This window comes from Pygocentrus nattereri, chromosome 2 (assembly GCF_015220715.1).
Source record: "Pygocentrus nattereri isolate fPygNat1 chromosome 2, fPygNat1.pri, whole genome shotgun sequence".
Taxonomy (NCBI): Eukaryota; Metazoa; Chordata; class Actinopteri; order Characiformes; family Serrasalmidae; genus Pygocentrus; species Pygocentrus nattereri.
This window is the reverse complement of record NC_051212.1, coordinates 33753211-33759210: the sequence shown is the minus strand read 5'-3', so window position 1 is coordinate 33759210 and position 6000 is coordinate 33753211. Positions and strand designations below refer to the sequence as shown.

Below are 6000 nucleotides of genomic sequence, written 5' to 3'. Positions count from 1 at the left end.
ACAAAATAATCTTGCCTAAGGAAATTGAAAATCAAATGAAAATAAGTGAAAAACCAGTTCACAAAACTACAGTTTAAAAAAAAAAAAAAAAAAAAAAAAAAAAAAGATTAGAAGACAGAGAAAATGACACTCCTAACAACTGTGTAGACTTGGTAGGCCACTAAACTGTCATCATCAAATAAACAGCACTGAAAGATTTCATCTCAGAGAAATCAAGCTTAACACTTCTGATCTGAAAAAAACCCATAGGTGTTTCAGTTCATCTTTCCACTGAGAGAAGAAAACTCAATTCTCTGAGTCTGAAAGGATGTTGAGCTGACAAGAAGCCCTCACTGAGAAAAGGAAACTGACACAAAAGAAGAAAAACTGCAGTAAAACACTAAAACATACAAACTAAACTTGAATTGGGTTTACTTGGATTGTGAGAAGCAGAAAATGTAACCAACTTTTAGACTGAACTTTGTGGAAAAAAATCTGCAGATTTCTTTGAAAACCTAAAAACAAGTATCCCAAAAAGAGTGAAAAGGCAGAGTGTGGGCAAACTACATAATGAATAAAAAAATTACATTATATTTAGTTTTTTCTTCTGAAAATTAAATAAATGAAGGGTGGTCTCTGACTTTTGCAGATTACTTTATGCCCCTTTGATGGAGTAAAGCCAGTACAATTTCAGTAAAGGCAAAAAAATTCTATTTGGATTCACCTCAGCTCTCTCCTAGGTATGGTAACCTTGTGAAACTCAATAATCCTTTGCACAAACCTGCCCCAAAGCAGTGGTTTCAATCATGCCCTGAACGTTCGTTCTTTTCCTAATTTAAAGCACTTCATTCATCAGCAAATTAACATGGGAAACAGGGAAACCTGCAGAGCACAAAGTCTTCAAGACTGAGACTAACAAGCACTAGAACACAGATTTGTTTACTACAAAACACCAGAACTTTATAGCTTAAACAATTAAGAGAGCAGTATAGGCATTAGACTGCCATTAATAAAAAACAATGGATCTGATTTTGGAGGAGGAAAAAAAAAAAAAGACAAAAAAAAGAATAAATCCAATTTGATTCTGTATCAAATCTAGCTCAAAATATCACAGAATTGCTTATCATGCAACATAAAAGACAAGTAAAGTAGTTTGAGCACATGAAATGTTTCAATTAAAAACAGCTCCTTTAAAAGGATAATAGTGGTATTCAAGGTTTAAGTACTGGTATGAACGTCAGAAAAAGTGGTCTCACACCATCTCTTTTTACTTTTTTTTTTTTTTTTTTTTTTTTACATTCTTGTTAAAACATTGTCTTTTCTGGAATTCTGTGAAGCTGCTTTGTAAAAAGAGCTACAAATAAATTTGATTTGATTTGAACATAACATATTGTAATGTATGCATGTCCCTGATAAGAAATCTACATTACTAACGGTTTCTACTAAAGAGTAACAACAATTTCCAACACTTGACTGCACTCTTATGATCAGTATGTTTGCTCTGGTGCCTGAGTTTAGCAGTGTTTAATAACTATAATTACCACATTACACGCTTTGATCTGAAGTGTATTGACTGATGGCACTGGGTGGAAGGGGAGAGGGTCAGAGAAAATGACGTTCTGCCTGCTCACAGAGAAATCTCTCAAAGCAGTTACAGCTATTAATATGAACAAAGCTTCAATAACTGACACACAACCAGGTATAACATATTAGGCTTGGGCAATATGACCATATATATCATTACTGTGATAAATTACATTGCAATACCATACCATACCATACCATACCATATATATCATTACTTGTAGAATATTGACCAAGTGCAAGTTTCATTATAAAGAGAGCAAATTAGTTCCGTTTAACTGGATTTAGAGCAACACAGTATACCAAATATTGAATAAAAACATTGTATACAGAGTTCATAACAGTTTTTTTCTTTTAAATGCAGTACATCTGGTTCTTTTTTCTCTTTTACAACTGATCAGATACCTGTAAAAATTTGTGACGTCAAATATCATGAATGTTTCTTGAAGCATGATGGTATTATATTTCTGCTATATCTCCCACCTCTAATATGTATTGCCAAACAAATTAAAATAGGGTAGAAAATTTCAGGAGAAATCAAGAAAATATGTAAAATATTGCAGCTAACGGATAGAATGTGGCTTTACTGATGCATAACAGCATACCAACACATACATATGGCTAAAACATAGCTGGCAAAAGTATTTAAATAAAACAAAAAAACAAACAAAAAAAAAAACATCAACCATTATCTAAATCAAGCAAAAGCAAGAGATACACAGCGGACAGAATGAATGTGAAAATCCACTCTCAAACAGAGAATCCATAATCCAGACTCTAATCACAGAGTGTGAGGCTTTGGGGCATTCGACCAGCAAAACACTGGTGTTGTATTTCTACCAGTCTTTCTTCCAATCAAAGCTCCTTTCTAAACCCTTAACCATGGTGGCCCAATCAGATACGCTTTTCCTCTACAGCAATCCAGAGCACTGCAAAGTTGTTCACAACGCTCTATTTTTCCATCCAATCACTTCGCGTTTTACAAAGTTGTAATCCGGTTTGAACCACTTAGAAGCGATTTTGCATGACTGCCTCGAACAGTCATCTGGCTCTTTCTCACAAGGGAGGATTGGTAATCTGTGACATAACGGGATTACACTGTTTGCTTGTCTTAAGACCATTTCTCTCTCTCCTCCTCTCGCTCTTCGCTGCGGTAATGACTGAATGTCATTACACAATCCTATTGTTATGCAGAGAGAGAGAGAATAAGAGAGCATTCTGCAGAGGATTTTGGTGTGTATTGTATATAGATCAATACCACTGCATGACAAGATCTTGTAACAAGAATCAAAAGAAATTTTGTCATGGCGGAGCTTCAAGTAGGGGCTGATTGTGCACTTGCCAACACTGTCCAACTGGCAACTAGCATATTAGCCCATGGATGTAACATCAGTTAGCACAGCTGAAAAAGCCCCACCAAAAAACTCCATTTAAGCAGGTAGATGTTCTTCTTCTTCTTCTTCTTATTATTATTATAGAGCACTTTTCATGCCGGTGACAGCTCAAACACTTCACAGATAGTTGATAAAGCCTGTGATAAAGGTCATAAAGCTTAACAGTAATAGAAGAAAAAATGAGTAAAGTAAATCAAATTTAAAAGCTAAATACCAAAGAGATGTAGAATTTAAATCAAACTCCAAGTCAAAAATATACAACTGCAAACGTTTCTTAAAATCGTCACTGAGCTTGACTATCTAATAAAAGGCAGAACTGTTTAGACGGGTAACAGTAGTATAACCAAAATAGATACACAGAATATCATATGTGGAGGACACGTTACAGGTGGTAAAATAAACATGTTCTCTTATAAGGGAAAAACAGCTAAGCTTGGCTAACAATAGTGATTCAGTAACTAACTTGTTTTGCTTGTGGTATTGATTACTCTGGTTGCTGAAAGAGCACTGACTAGAGGCATTTGGGGGCATGCTTTATAGGGGGTGTTCCCTTATTTGCAGTGGATTTTAATCAGTCAAGCACCAAGAGTGTAACAAGCTGATTTTAGAAGTGTACTCTCTTTACAAGATGTGACTAACTAGATACCTCCCAGATACAGAAAGCGCATCACTGAAAACCTTTACAATTTTTAATTGAAGCACTTAAACTCCGAAAGTAACATGCTCAAATCTGCCTCAAAATATGCATACAATCCACTGACAACAAAACTGCAGTTTTAATTCAGTTAAACCCTTTCAAAGCACAGAAACGAAACACTTGCAAATTCTATTGTATAAAATGAGAATACTTCAAACAAAGGGATTATAATTTTACTACAATGCTGAGTAAGCTACTCTCTGTTCTTATGTTAATGTTAGACCACATGTGGCTGCTGTTATCACATGATGAACTATGCTCTGTGATGCCTTTAGGCTAAATCTAACAGAATCAGATGAGACCTTGTTTTTTCTTCTGTTATCTGATGCTACATTTTCTACTGGTATTGATAATGACACCTTTAATGGCTAATATAAAACTTTCATTGTTCCATGTTACTTCTAAAACTGCTTCACATCAACTAGCATTTCTACTGAGCTCTGGATTTCAGTCCAGACAACTCATGTACCTTAAGTTGTTACTGTTGAAGTTGAAATCTAGATTCAGATCTAGATCTTCCAAGTATTCACGTTTTGGACTGACCCAGTTCAACAATGTCCCAAATGACAAAGAATGCAGGAAATGGGGTCGCTATTTTCAATGACTTTAGACACACCTTGTTATTGACCCCATTCATTACACATTACCCCACAACACCAGTGAGGCCTTAAAAAAATCCAAATTTTGTACTAAATACTAGATGATGATGAAAGCTCACTAAGTTCCACAGGGTAAGAAATCTGCTCTATTTTCCTACAAAGGTCATATGAGTCCTGAAGGTACCTTTCTGTTCCAGTGCTGTCTGGCTGTACATCCACATAACCAGGAGCAATATAATGTGCAAATAATGCAGAAGGCAAATTAGAGCAGCATGTTTAATCATATTTTTCTATCATAATATGAGTTTCCATAATAGACACATCATTAAGGGCTACGATGACAGAATGGATCAATTTACATTACACACAACAGTGGCACAGTGGTGTAATTAGATTGGTGAGAATGGAGCGATCTTGTGCTTCCTTGAACTGGTGGTTCTGAACTCCATTCTCTCATGTATAGTTAGTGACTTAACCACTCTGCTACAAAGCCAATTACAAAGCACACAGACACACACATATGCATAGCTTTAAAAAAAAATGCCTGGCCTTGACTATTAGAATACAAAATGCTTTATATATGAATGGAAACCTAGCTGGTCTTCCAAACAAACAGTCTCATGTGGAACTGTTTAAAGGGGTACATTTCAAAAGAATAACAAAGCAAGGCTAATAGAGGACAACTCTTTCAACACCGTGTCTCAAGTTAAAAAGAATAAATGTCTTTCATGATGATACAGGATACTCTACAAAATGAGACACATCCCGGGCTCACACTTTTACTTGTCGATGTCAAAAGACAAGCAGCCATTTAAAAGTGAGAAAGTAAAAAATAGGAGTCTCCTTCATTAAAAATCATATTAGAGATTATCTAGTTTAGCATCTAAAAATAAACTGGCCATTCCCATGAAGATTGTTCTTTCAGCCTGGAGGGAGGAAAAGGGAAGAGGGAGAACCTGATGTAGGGCGTCTGAAACAAAGGAGGAATGAATTGAGGATGAAAGCAGGCTTCTGTGTTCGAAAGGAAAAATGAAAAAGTCACACGTGTTCTCATGAATACACCACTGACTTCATTCATTACTGTACACAGGCAGCGACTATAAATAGACAGATGTTTCCATGGCAATGTGTCACTCATCATTCTGCAAGCTCACTCGGTCATGGGGTGCAAGTATGTATGCGTGTGTGCGTGCACGTGTGTGCATGCGCATACACACATCAACAGCTGCATGACTATTCATGCAGTTTATTCATTTGTAATTCACCCACAAAGAAAAGTAACCTGACTACCCACTCCAGCATGGTGAAATGGAAATCATAAATTTGGCACCCATTACCAGTAATGACTGGACAACCGAGATTGTAAGTAACAACAGATACAATGATAAAAAGGCAGGTAAGCGCACTCATGCTGTATTTGAATGCAGCTACAACACCTAATCCAAAATGTGGTAACATCATTATGCATGACTCATGTTGGGCCAGGGGTCAGCAAGCCAAATGTTAAGAAGAGCCATTCTGTCCTTTCCATCCAACATCAAACCACCCTGAGAGCCACAACAGTTTGTTTATTTTGCAAATTTTAAGCAACATTTTACCATCTTGGCTGAAAATGTGTCTCAGTACGTGCTAATGTACTAGTATAGACTAAAACATAATATAAAAAAAGACAAGCTTTAACTTGGCTATAGCTGCTTTTCTCGTATCTCCGGCAGGAAAGCTTGTCACTAAATTATCGATGTTTGTC

At 36.2% G+C, this 6000-nt stretch overlaps 1 protein-coding gene across 11 annotated transcripts in view; it reads right to left on the bottom strand.

Moving 5' to 3' along the window:
• Positions 1-6000, bottom strand: part of camk2d1 (calcium/calmodulin-dependent protein kinase (CaM kinase) II delta 1) — a 101283-nt gene that overhangs the window by 50521 nt on the left and 44762 nt on the right. The window lies entirely within an intron of this gene.